At 36.0% G+C, this 13,397-nt stretch overlaps 1 protein-coding gene and 1 long non-coding RNA gene across 5 annotated transcripts in view; one reads left to right on the top strand and one right to left on the bottom strand.

Annotated features, from left to right (window-relative positions):
• LOC307191226 overlaps positions 1–4,152 on the top strand; it is a 750,426-nt gene extending 746,274 nt beyond the window's left edge. For all 4 annotated transcript variants that reach the window (XR_013829650.1, XR_013829651.1, XR_013829652.1 and 1 more), the window contains one exon: positions 3,928–4,152. This is a non-coding gene — a long non-coding RNA (uncharacterized lncRNA). The remainder of the gene's footprint in view (positions 1–3,927) is intronic.
• The window catches only part of PPP1R3A (protein phosphatase 1 regulatory subunit 3A), a gene marked incomplete at its 3' end in the record, with an annotated part of 36,703 nt that overhangs the window by 8,641 nt on the left and 14,665 nt on the right, over positions 1–13,397 (bottom strand). The window lies entirely within an intron of this gene.

A 13,397-nucleotide genomic window follows, 5' to 3' on the forward strand; every position in this document is an offset into this window, starting at 1 on the left:
TTATTTAATCATAAGAGGGGTCATTCATTCTTCTAATAGATATTTTGAATATCCACTATATGCCATAAGTTCTAATAAACACTGGGAAATCAAAGGTGAATAATATATATGTAGCCTCTTACCTCAAGGAAGCTATAATGTAACGATGGAAATAGACACATCAACAGGCAATTATTATAATGTGATAAATATTATAATAATGGGATATGATATTCTCTAGAGGAAAAATAACAGAAATGAGGAGAGCACTCAGTTGGAAGAATCAGGGAATTTTTCACAAAGGAAGTAACATTCTAATTAGGTTTTAGGGGAAATAGGAGTTCCTCAAATAGAGAATGGTAAGGTCATTTCAGGCAGAGAGAATAAGAAGTGCTCAAAGAAGTACAGGTAAGAAAGCACAAAAAGAAGAGAACCATCCAGGAACAATGAGATGTTCAGAGGGCTTGGACTGTGTTTTGAGGAAAGAATGCCAAAGAATAGAACTGGGGTTGGTTTGAGCCAGGTTTAAACGGCTTAGCATGCCAGGAAGTGTGGGACTGAATTCTTTCTGTACTTTTAAAGCAGTGCTCCCGTTGCGGGGGAGGCGAGTGGAGGAGTTAAATGGGAGAGAGACACCATCAGATTTACATTTAGGGACCAATCTCTGCAAGTACATTTAAGGATCTATTTTAGGAGAGCCTGGATGGGATGAGCCATAGTGAAGCAGGAAGACAAGTCAGGAGACTCCTTCAATATTTCAGGCACAAATAATGACTGTTAAAGGTGATGGCAATGAGGAAAGAGAAAAGGAATCAAATTTGAGTTAAACTTTTGATGTAGCATCAATGCGATTTGTTGATCAATTCCCTGAATGTAGATTTTAAAAATGCCTTCTTTCTGCCTGACCTTGGCTGTGTTCATGAGATTTAGAAATCAAGTATTGCCCTTTCCAAGACCTAAGCAAGAGAGAGTTAAGTCTGGTGGTTAACCGCGGCTCCTTCACTGTTAAGTCGGTAAGGTCTTGAATTAGTCTGCTGGCTGGTTTCTGATGTCTTGCACACTGGGTAATCTGCTTCTCCGGTGCCCATGTAGACACCTTTCAGCCTTTTTCTCTAATCTCTGGTACGTGTGCCTGGACAGTGCATCAGCAAGTTATACCTAGTTTCCTGGCTTTTATTCTAGTCAATTCATAGCGAAAAAGAGCAGAAAGACCTGGATTCAAATCACAGTCTTTCCTGTTATTTACCTTACTAAGTCACTTACTAGCCATGTAACCTCCAACAAGATACTTAACCTCTCTGTATCTCATTTTTCTCCAAAATATTGCCTAGTCCTTACACAGGGCAATTATTTATCATAATTCTCAATATGCGGAAGTGTTTAATAAATGTATTATCACTACTGTTATTACCATTATTATTAGTGACATGTAGTAAATACCGCACTGATCATTAGTTCTATACTGCCACAGTACCCGATTCCCGTGCTTCTCCTTTTACTTGGAATTATGTATATTTTTTTAAAGTTTACTCCATTCTCTCGTATCTTTAATTCACAAATTACTTATTTTTCCACAAGTTACTTTCAGGAGTAAAATTTGCAGCCCATGATGACATACTAGCTTATTAGTCTTTCTAAAGTATACTCTTATTATCAGGACCACCCTCCAAAGAAAGATCACTAGATCATCAGTGAAAGTAACTTTTTATTTAAAATACAAATACAGTGTGCATGTGAATGCAAATTCACACTTTCTGCTATTACCCAATTGATTTATTCACTGTCAGAATTTAGGCACCCTGTTAATATTCTTGCAGTTTCTGGGTATGTGGCACTTATGCTTTTGGAGTTATGGTTAATTTTAACACTGTCAAAATACAGTAGTTTTAGTATAAGTAATAATATCATTTTTCCTGGGTTTCTGTAATGCTATTGTGCTAAAAGCCCATATGTCTCTTAAAATATGAGTAAAACCTGTTCCACCCAGTCTAAGTCTGAAGTGGTGGAATTACCCAACTAGTCAGGGTAAATGTGAGGATTAGGTTGTAGGTGGCAGAAATGTAACTCTGTTCCAAGAGGAATCAAAAAGTTGGCATAAAAAAAGGATCATTTCCAAAATGAGTCATGAATATTGCGTTTGTGTCTCTTTAACACTCTGCTTGAAAGTACTCAGCATTGCCTAAAGAAAACCAACTTGGAATTCTTAGGCATCACCTCTCACTCTGATAAACAGCTAAAAAGTCAATATTGAACTCTTCAAGAAGACGTTAAGTGTGCCTTCTTACTTCGAAGCTTGTGCTCTCATTTGATTTCCTCTACCCACTCTCCCTAAATGAATGGAGAGATTTTAAGTTAAAAATATTATGTACCTCACTTGAAAATTTTTTAAAGACACTTAAGAAGAATATATCAGGATTGGCATTGCTAAGTGGATACTTACAGAAATACTGAAAAGGTTTTCCTGGAATAAATAATTACATATTGTGTACTGTTTATTTTCATAATTTTATGGTGATATTTCTCTAAAAATGGACTTTCTAGTATTCTGACATTTTATAGCCATGAATTGGAGGAGGGAGGAAAGCAGAAACTTGTACTTAATGAGAAGTAAAGTTCATAATACATTAACCAACTACTAGGGCTTAGTATCTATTCCTTTGGTGTTACAGTACCAATAGTCTTTTGATCAGGAATAAAACCAGAACAGAAGAGAAATATTTGATCAAAAGAGAGACAATTAGAGCAATAAATGTCTAATTGTGAACAGAAGTGTCTAAGGAAAAAGTTTAAAGGCATAATGCAAGAAGGAATCTAGGATGAAAAGGTGAATTAAAATTCAGTTCCTTGATAATAATTCCACAGACGAAAACAAAATGAAGACAGTTCTGCATTAATAACGGGGATTGAAAGAAGCAAGAAATAATCTCAAAGAAAAAAAACATCAAATATTTTAAATGGCTTCTATTTCCTTTAGATGCTGAATCTGGAGACTAATAACTAATATGGTAAAGAACATGGTTTTTGTGGGATTCCTCATCTTCAAAGTGAAAGCTCTGGATTAGATTAGGGATATCAAATACAATACTCTCATGCTGGCCTCTTTCTCTCGCACCCATGGCAAGCACTGATAACAGATCAAGGGACTTCCTAGCTGAGACCAGATTGAGCACTGTGATCCTTCTCTATACAATCAGGCAGCCACTACCCCTTTATTTCTCAACCCCTTTATTGCTCAAAATGGAAACAATTTGCCTTTCTCAATTTTGACATTAAATAACATGCTTTCCAGTTTTAGGAGTTCCATATTTATGTAACTAATAATATTCCATAAATATAATTTTGAAATGTAATTTGGAAGTTTCTTAAATTTGTTTTCAAAAGATATAAATGCTAGTAGGATCAATAGAAATAACCATTAACTTTGTAATACAAAGATAAATTTTCAGTTAAATCTTATGGTCAGCATTTCAAATTTAATACCTACAGAAATCCTACCCACACAGTTTGTGAGCTAGACTTACATTATTTATAATGCAGATTATACAATGATTTATTCCCAAATTATTTTACTATGTCCAGATAAAACTTTTCAAATAGTGGAACATTATCAATATCTACAAATGATTGGGATAAATGAATATATTGGATAATACATATGATATAAGTTAATTTATTACTTTTAAAATGTAAGCATAAACCACGGCAAACCACAAGCCCCTTGAGTAAAGTCTAGTGAACTGCTCAAGTATTCAAGTAACTAAGAACATATCACCACATTAGTGACCAGATGGTTTTATTGAGTCACTTTCCTGTTTTCCACAAACCTGAATTGCTATGTTCCTAAAAATCTTCTCTATTTCTTTTACTAAATTAGAACATTCCCTATTGCCTCAGTGCTTGATCTTGAAAATATATTGAAAACGATGGTATGATGCCTTCTTGATGCAGGAAATTTCAATAGCAGAGAAAGAAGCAACTAAAAAGCATAACCTGGACTTCCTGGTGGCGCAGTGGTTGAGAGTCCGCCTGCCGATGCAGGGGGCACGGGTTCGTGCCCCGGTCCGGGAAGATCCCACATGCCGCAGAGCGGCTGGGCCCGGGAGCCATGGCCGCTGAGCCTGCGCATCCGGAGCCTGTGCTCCGCAACGGGAGAGGCCACAGCAGTGAGTGGCCCGCGTACCGCAAAAAAAAAAGCATAACCTTGTTGAAGAATTCTTTGGTAAGTTTCTTTTCCAAAGTTGCTTCATTTCCTAACTCTTTGTCTTCTGCCAAGGATTGCTGTTTTCAAATCTGCTTTGTCATGTCAAAGCAGTGGGTGCTATTTTTTCTTGCTCACCCACCCCACAGAAATCAGGGAGAAAACATTATTTGGATTTAATTCTGTGATTGAATCTGGGCATCATGTGCAATTTTGTAGAGATGGGATCTCCTTAGAGTGTCTTCTAAAGGAGTACTAAATTGCGAGAATCTAGTGCTTAATTAAGTCAAACCTTGGAGGTTCACGTATGAACAACAACAAAAATTGTAGGTTGCTTTGGGAGAGATGTAATTACAAGCAGAATCCATGAATTTTCAGTGAAAGAAGAGTTATAGGTAAACCTGGCCCAAAGGACTTCTCTGCCACAATCTGCCAATTATATTCTACCAAGAGAGAAATGTAAATGTTTTTAAGTGATGGATACTGGAAAAACTAAAGAATATACATCAGACAGATATCAGAAAAGAATTCTTAACTTTATTGGTCTAAAGTCCTTATTTTACCTGAGTTCTTAATGGAAGTAATTGTTATCCGTGGAGCATGTGGGTGACAGAAAAATTAGTCATTGTCCAGCTGAGACTCTTACTACTTCAGAATTCTGACATTCTGATTCTCCACAATTCCCCTACAAAGTGATTTCTAAGAACTTTATACAGCATCCATCTTTTGAAAATTATCAGAGAATTGTTAATATCTATTTTTTCCTAAGGATACTAATTTTCAGGCATTATTTCCTTCATAAAGATACTGATTTGTCTGTGTTCGTGTAAAAAGTCATTATCACAAAATCATGACTATGAGCTAACTAACTGCAATTAAGGAAATCCTGATTAAACATGTTTTCTCTGTGAAATCTACATGTAAGTATCACCTAAGATATTTGGTCTGTTAAATACTGAGATTTGACATCCAAGCTCTACAGAATTTGTATTAAATATTGTTTTGAAAACTGTTTTAAGAAAAGGTAATTTAAAATGTAAATTGATATTCCCAGTGTATGTGTGGAAAGGTTGTATTTGGAAGGGCTAGGAGCGGGAAGGAAAACAAAGGAGCATGAGACTTACAAACTGAAATCAAATCATTCCGAAGTGACACTTCTCAAAAGGATCTGTTGCCCAGCTGAGGGTGGCAGCCACTCCCCTGAGCACCTGTGCCCTCTATTGTTCCCCAAGATAGTAAAGTTTACATGGGGTTGTTCGTTTTGTTTTTTCTTTAATGGGGAACAAAGTGCCAAACTTCTCCAACTCTTTCCCCAGCTTTTCTCCTCTTCCTGGCTCTTGACAGAGAATTTCAAGCATGTATCAATACTCTTCCCCTTATCTGGAGAGTAAATCAGGTGAAATGATGTATAATTCAGTAAAATATTGGTAAAGCAGTTCTTCAGTATTCCGTATAGGAGATGGTAGGTTTTATGTTCATAAGAAAAATCACCAAGTATCTTAAATATAATAATTAGGGCCAACAAAAGTCAGGGCATGCCAAATCAAGTTAGAAATGTTAAAGTACTGCCTTCCTGTTATTGCTTTTAATTAAATGTTAAATTTAAAGTTATGAAATCATTTTTTCAAAATCCTAGGACCTTTTATTTATGGCTATGCAATTAATAAACGTATTTTCTCTAAATTTAAAATTCTTTTATATTTAAAATTTTTTAATATTATCAGCTACTGCTTTTTAGTTTTAATAAGTGTTTAGTAACCTCTATCATGTGAAATCCATTGGAATTCATTTCCATTTTCAAGAAATTCAGTTTCACAAACATTTTTAAACTACCTACTCTACTTATGCTAATCACAGCATAAATTGATATATCAGGGAAAAGAGAAATATGGTAAATTGGGTTGGATGGCTTGTGTTAAATTCCAAATAAGAACCCTATTATCGAACTGGATTTGTATTTAACTGCATTTGAAAAGTTTTCTAGGCAGACTCAGGAAGTCTTAAAGCATTATTTCTAAATTTAATGCTTTTGTGAACTTACGTCACACATTAAAATCATCTTAATGCACCTTTTTGTCGAATCTTCACAATAGGATTACAAAAGGAAGGGAGGAGAGGATACATTTAAAAAGCAAATGAAAAAGAACTCAATGGAAGCCTATTAGGCTACCTGTTGATGAGCCTGTAAGAGAGTCATTAATATGCGGATCATTGACATGATAGGCCATAATGACTCCTCCAGGGACACTCATTCTATTGTGTCAGAGACTAGTTAGGGATTCATTAACGTGAAGACTCGTGACTTCTTAATATGCAAATTATTAATGCAATGCACTGAGGCATACTCACAAATGTCCACATCTTGTGTTACAGGTTTTCTTTGCCAGCCCTTCACCCACACCTTTTGTGAATTAGTATTTTCTTTCTGTCCTCTTGTGGATTTCTTCACAAAAGATTCTGCACTCCTGTGGAATCTACCACTTCATATTCAAAGACCTCCTCCCCTTCAGCCCACATTTCTTTGATTTAAGGCAGGTTTATATATACAAACCACTTGAACATTTTGACTAAATCAGTCAAAATTCAGCACAAAATCTGATTTGCTATTTTTCTGCAATGTCAAATTGCTTTTTGGCTAAAGGCAGAACAATGTGAACGAATCACTTGTTTTTAAAAAATGAGATTCTGAAACATGAATAGTGTAACCAGCAGTTGAATAATTTTGCTCTGCAGGTGGGTAGGGAAAGAGTAGTAGAATAGAAAAAAGAAAATGAGAGCAGAGAAAGGCCATGAAAGAGGACACAAGAAAGAAAAGTTTAATTAAACTAAGAAGAGTAGGTGTTCGTACCAATGTAACACATTAAATGAGGAAATGGATTTAAACTGCTCAGTGTCTGGCATACAGCAAGCAATCAATAAACATTACCTATTATTATTACATCAACACTTTGCAAAAAGATAAAATTAATATCCACATTCCCTGTTGAAACAATAAGAAAAATGTTACGGAGTGAAAGTTGTTCAGTCCTTGAATTAACATACTCTGAAGAAGGGGATCAAACTTATAGTCCTTATTCCTGCAGCAGAATTATCTACAGAATTCATGGAAAGGTACTCAAGTATCTTTCAAAGCTTATACGCATACCATGTATGGGAAATATAATTTTTCATCTGGGACTATGTATGCAACCTGTATTCATTTTCTTGCCATTTTATTCTAGCCTCATCTAAAATACAAAACAATCTTTTACTACTATTTCTCTACTAAATTTCAGGGGAAATTTCAGACCCTAAACTTATAAACCCTAAATTCTACAGTCCGTCTATAGAAATCTATATCTGTTTATCATAAAATATTAGTATCCCCATACAAAATTAGTAAAATATTTTTTTTTTTTTTTTTCCTGCGGTACGCGGGCCTCTCACTGCTGTGGCCTCTCCCGTCGTGGAGCACAGGCTCCGGACGCGCAGGCTCAGCGGCCATGGCTCACGGGCCCAGCCGCTCCGCGGCATGCGGGATACTCCCGGACCGGGGCACGAACCCGCGTCCCCTGCATCGGCAGGCGGAGTCTCAACCACTGCGCCACCAGGGGAGCCCCGTAAAATAATTTTTTAAGTTAACAGCTTTACTGAGGTATCATTTGCATACCACAAAATCCACCCATTTTAAGTGTTCAATTCAGTGACATTTAGTATATTTAATATATTTACAGAGTTGTTCAGTTATCACCAAATCTAATTTTAGAACATTTCCAGCACCCCCAAAGAATAAGCCTGTTAGAGTCACTCTTTACTCCCATCCCCAGTCCTAGGCAACCACTAATCTTCTTTCTGTTTTGAGATATTTGCCTATTCTAGATATTTCATATTAGGAGAATCATACAATATGCATTCTTTGTGTCTGGCCTCTTTCATGGAGGAAAATGTTTCTGAGGTTCATCAGTGTTGTAGGATGTATCAATATTTCATTTTTATTGATGAATAGTATTCCATTGTATAGATACACTCACTTTACGCATTAACCAGTTGTTGGGTATTTGAGTTGTTTCCACCGTTTGGCTCTTGTGGACAGTGCTTCTATGAACATTTACATACCAGTGTTTGCATGGACATGTTTTCATTTCCCCTGGGTAGATACCTAGAAGTGAAATTGCTGGGTTTATGATAATCCTATAATTTGTTTCTCCACATCCTCACCGACACTTATTATCTGTCTTATTGATTGTTGTCATTATAGTGGGCGTGAAGTGACATCACATTGTGGTTTTGATTAGCATTTTCATAGTAACTAATGATATCGAATACTTTTTCATGTGCTTATTGGTCATTAATATATCTTCTCTGGAGAAATATCTATTTAAGTCCTTTGCTCATTTTAAAATTAGGCTGTCTTTTTATTATTGAGTTGTAAGAGTTCTTCTGGATAAGTCACTTATTAGATATATTTGTAAATGTTTTCTCCCATTTTCACTGTCTTGACTGTGTCTTTGGGTGCAAGAGTTCTTAATCTGGACGATGTCCAAGTAATAGAATTTTTAAATTAGCTTTAAGGTCTTTGCTAACTTGCAGAGATCCTTCATAGAATCTATTTGATTAAAACTCTTTAAATAAGAGGCAATATTGTTTTTAACATAAATAATCTTTATTAGTGTAGTTATCACATGCAACCAACTACATTTCGTATTCTTGCTCATGTTAATTTCAATACTAAAATGCTAGAAAATGTCCACCAGTTATTGGTCCTAGCCAAGTTCTAGACTGGAGAAGATGTAAGCAGATTCAGGGATGATGCAAATGAACCTATAGAGTCAAGAAAAGAAGTCCAACTGATTTAAGAAGCTTACAGTACAAACACCACCTTACTCCTCTGGTTGGTGCCTTTCACTGGAAGAGATGGAATAGGTAGGAGGAGCTCATCACTGCCAAGATGGCTCTCCCAGTTGAAGGCTTTTGGATCCCTGATTAAGTAAAGCAAAATTCATTGCCAGCAAACCTAAGAAGATGAAGTGTGAAGGTCTCACTAAGACAGACTATGGTTAGAGATTAATAGAAGAGCAATACGATGCTTGGGAAGGACAAGTTGAGAACCAGTATGAACTAAAAGGCAAGGAACAGGCAACTGAAGAAGTTGGGCCACAGGCTGGGATTGCTGAAGGAGTCAAATGCAAGGGCTGAATCCTGAAGGGATGCAGTTATGTTGCCAAAGATGGGGATCTCTGCCACACTTTTAACAAGGCAGCACAAGACTTTACAGTCAACATTCTGAAGAATACAGCTATCAAGTGGCTTTAAAAGGATTCAGTCCTTCTACTGGACATCATGCTAAGTCAGAATAATGTTGGACAAAATTTAGTATGTATTCATTCAGCAAGTAGTTAATCTGTGCTAGGCATCATGCTAGACGTTAAACTACTAGCACAACCTGAGATTGAACCAACTCTGACTTCATAGAGCTTACAGTCTAAAGAATGATAAATGAAAACTGGCAGTATAAAATCACAGCTGTACATTTCATGATTGGGGAAGCATGGAGTGCTATAGAAGAAAATACAGTCGACTCTTGAAAAACACAGGTTTGAACTGCGTGGGTCCACTTATATGCAGATTTTTTTTTCAATAGTAAATGCTACAGTACTACGTGGCCTGCAGTTGGTTAAATCTGATGATGCAGAACCATGGATACAGAGGAACTGAGTATATGGAGGACCAACTATAAGTTATACTCAGATTTTCAACTACAAAGAGGGTCAGCACCCCTGATATCTCTGTTGTAATAAGATCCATAACAGGGTCCATACAGGATCCATACAGGGTCAACTGTAATAAAATCCATAAGTCAAACTCAGGGAAGGCAGTAGCAACTGTGTATATACATGGGCTTGTAAAGAGAGCAGACTGAAGGAAGATCATATCCTTTAATATGATTACAAATCATATTTAAAAGTTTGACTTTTCTGAACTGTAAAATATATACTTTTCAAAAAGAAAAGTAAATACTTTCTGAAAGTTTACTTCATTCTAAATGGAAATTAACTTTACCATGCTATTTAAAGTGTCTTTTTCGCCTTCCCCAAGTCATCACAAATGATGGGGCAAAATTTCTTTAATAGATGCCCTATTTAAAAAGCTTATCTTTTGTATCGTAATTCCCACAGTACTTAATGTTGCTATTAATGCTTAAAAATCCCTCAGGCCATATTTGCAAAAGCATTATTTTATTTGCTAATTTTTCTTTGTTTAATAGCATTATTCTTTTGGTGGATACTGAGACTAATTGATTTTCAAATTTAAAAAAAAGTTACAACTCAAAACACATGTGTTTAGTCTTTTGTTTATATCATTCTCAACCCTGGTGCATATCAGAATCAGCTGGGGAGCTTTTTAAAAATACCAGTGCCTGCAACCTGACCCCAACCAATGAAATTGGGGTCTTATAGGAGGATCTAGGTGTGGGTGCCTTATTTTTCCCCTTCCTATGCACACCCAAGTTTAAGAAACACTGGTTTACACTACTATTCTACCCTGGCTTTTACTATATCAAAGTATGGTTAGTGGGAAAATAAATCCTTCAGTGAAAATACTCTGCTCTTAAGATTTTCTGTGGGGTGGGAGGAGAGGGTATACATAATCAGGCAGGTTAGCAATAATGTAAATTCTTTAGGGATTTTACTTCTGCTACTGTTAGGTCTATTAAACAATTAATTTTTTTTTTTTTTTTTTTTTTGCGGTACGCGGGCCTCTCACTGTTGTGGCCTCTCCCGTTGCGGAGCACAGGCTCCGGACGCGCAGGCTCAGTGGCCATGGCTCAGGGGCCTAGCCGCTTCGCGGCATGTGGGATCTTCCCGGACCGGGACATGAACCCGTGTCCCCTGCATCGGCAGGCGGACTCTCAACCACTGCGCCACCAGGGAAGCCCACAATTAATTTTTATTCATCATGGGAATTACCAATCCATACATCAGTGAATTTAAATTTACTGATTTTTTTTAACTGAAATGAAATCTAGATGCTGTTTAGGGTAAGAGACATTAATCTTTTCTACCCTAACACTGATCATGTTTGTTAAGATTTAGACCTGGGATGGTAAAATGTTTTCCAGTTGTACTATGGCAAATTGCCCAAACGATTATTGTAAATGCAAGCACCGTAAAGTGTATTGCCAAGGACACTAGTTGGTTAGATCCCATAAAAGAGACAATTAGTCTTGAGATGAAAATGGTAGCGATGAGGTGACAGTTATTGAAAAAGCAGAACACGCAATGTAGTGGCTTAAATGTAAGTTGTGGATAATGCTGATAGTTTAATGTGTTTGGAGTTTATAATATGTAAAATAATGTTTCATATAAAAAGATCAAAACTGCTTATATTCCGGTCTTCTTTTTTCCTCATTTGCTACATAAGTAAAGGCACTTGCAAGATTACACTTGCTTTCTTTCCAAATCATCATTACAATGGTTTGCTTGATTTATTATACATATACAGTGTTAATTTATGAAAAATGTTTTCTTCTTACAGGTATCAGTTTACATAAACTTATCCAGTATCTACAGTACTTATAGTCTATTGTCAGGATAATCAAAAAAATTTGAAATAAAATAATAATAGATAGAATTTTTCAGTGCTTTTTAAGATAACTCAAATGTGGAATTTCTTCTTTGATTAGATTACCTGTAACACAACTGCACCTTCACCAAGACAAAATTGCAACTCAGTCCTTCAGTTGCAAAGATGAATCTAAAAGATTGGATATAGGGATTTGGGCAGCCAGAGAAAGCAGAAAGGGACCCTAAAAGACTTTAGAGTCAAAGACAAACTGCTGATGACATATTTTCATCTGTACCTTTGCTACCCTGCCCCTTTCTCTCAGAGACCCTGTGGGTAGTGATGGGTCCTGTGGGAAATAAGCCCAAGAATGTACAGGCGACCTAAAGAGCATGAGAACCTAATGTAAACAGAAGGGGAGATCCATCACTTGAACTTACTTAGAATATTTGCACTGGTTGCTTTGCTCTGCATGGAACTCGCTTCCCCCATATTTCTTCATGACTGACTTTCTTCAAGTCTCTGATCAATTGTCATCTTCTCAATGAAGTAGTCTTTATTCCTTATTCTTTTTATGCTGCTCTGTTTTGTATATTCTCAATTGCATATGTCATCTTCTAAAATAACTTACTTATTCTTTGTGTTTATTACTTATTAGTTTTCCTTCCATTAGAATGTAAGCTACATGAGGACAGGGATTGTCATTTCTTTCATGATGTATCTCTAGTACTGAGAACAGTACCTGACACATAGTATGTGTTCAACAAAGATTTGTTGAATGTATGAAGATCCTGTATTCATTTCTTCTAGTCATCGATCTTTTTTTTTTACTCTCTTTTAATACACAAGCTGAAAAGCATAGTTAGAACTTTGATACTAATATTTTGATTCTTTTTTTTCATGTGAACCAAGATTCATACCCTCTTAATCTTGAGGTCATTGGTACTATAGAAAAAAATATACTAGTGTAATTTCCATGTATCCATCCAAGAAGATAAAGACTGAGATGCCTGGACTAATCTTTTTCACTAAATTAAAACGTAAACCTTAGATTTTGAAGGAAGAATTTGGGTAAGAAAGAATTATAGAAATAAATTTCCCCCAAGTGTCACCAGAGTAGTAAAATAAATCACCCATGAAATAGTATAGAAATACCTAAAAATTAGTGCCATAATATATATGTGTGTTTATTTATGTTAAAGATGACCTATAGCAGAATTCAGTTAATATTGATAATGAGAAAAGGATAAAACCTATGTTTTAAACATTCTAACATACAGAAACAGTAAGTAAAAAACAGTTATGAACATAGAAAATCAATATCCCTTCTTATGGACAGTGACCTATTTCATACTTTTCACTCTATTCTGCATATGCTTACTGGATTGATATAACTAAAATAATACTTTATCCTTGAGCATAGGAACTAAAGTTCAAAATCCTTGGTCTAACAAGATTGTGCAATTCTTTTTCAACCTTTTTCTTCAAGTTTGGCTCTCACAATTCTTTCCATTCCAGGCAGTCAAATTGACAACAAAATCTCCGACTTATCTTTTTTGCTGCCGTGTCCACAAGTATTTTTTATTCTATGTAAACAGTCTCCTAACTCTTCTCCACCTACCCAAGTTTTACCATTTCCAGATCAAGTTCAGTTCCTCTGTGATGCTGTTTCTGATCA

The sequence above is a fragment of the Stenella coeruleoalba genome (genome assembly GCF_951394435.1).
Source record: "Stenella coeruleoalba genome assembly, chromosome: 9".
Taxonomy (NCBI): domain Eukaryota; kingdom Metazoa; phylum Chordata; class Mammalia; order Artiodactyla; family Delphinidae; genus Stenella; species Stenella coeruleoalba.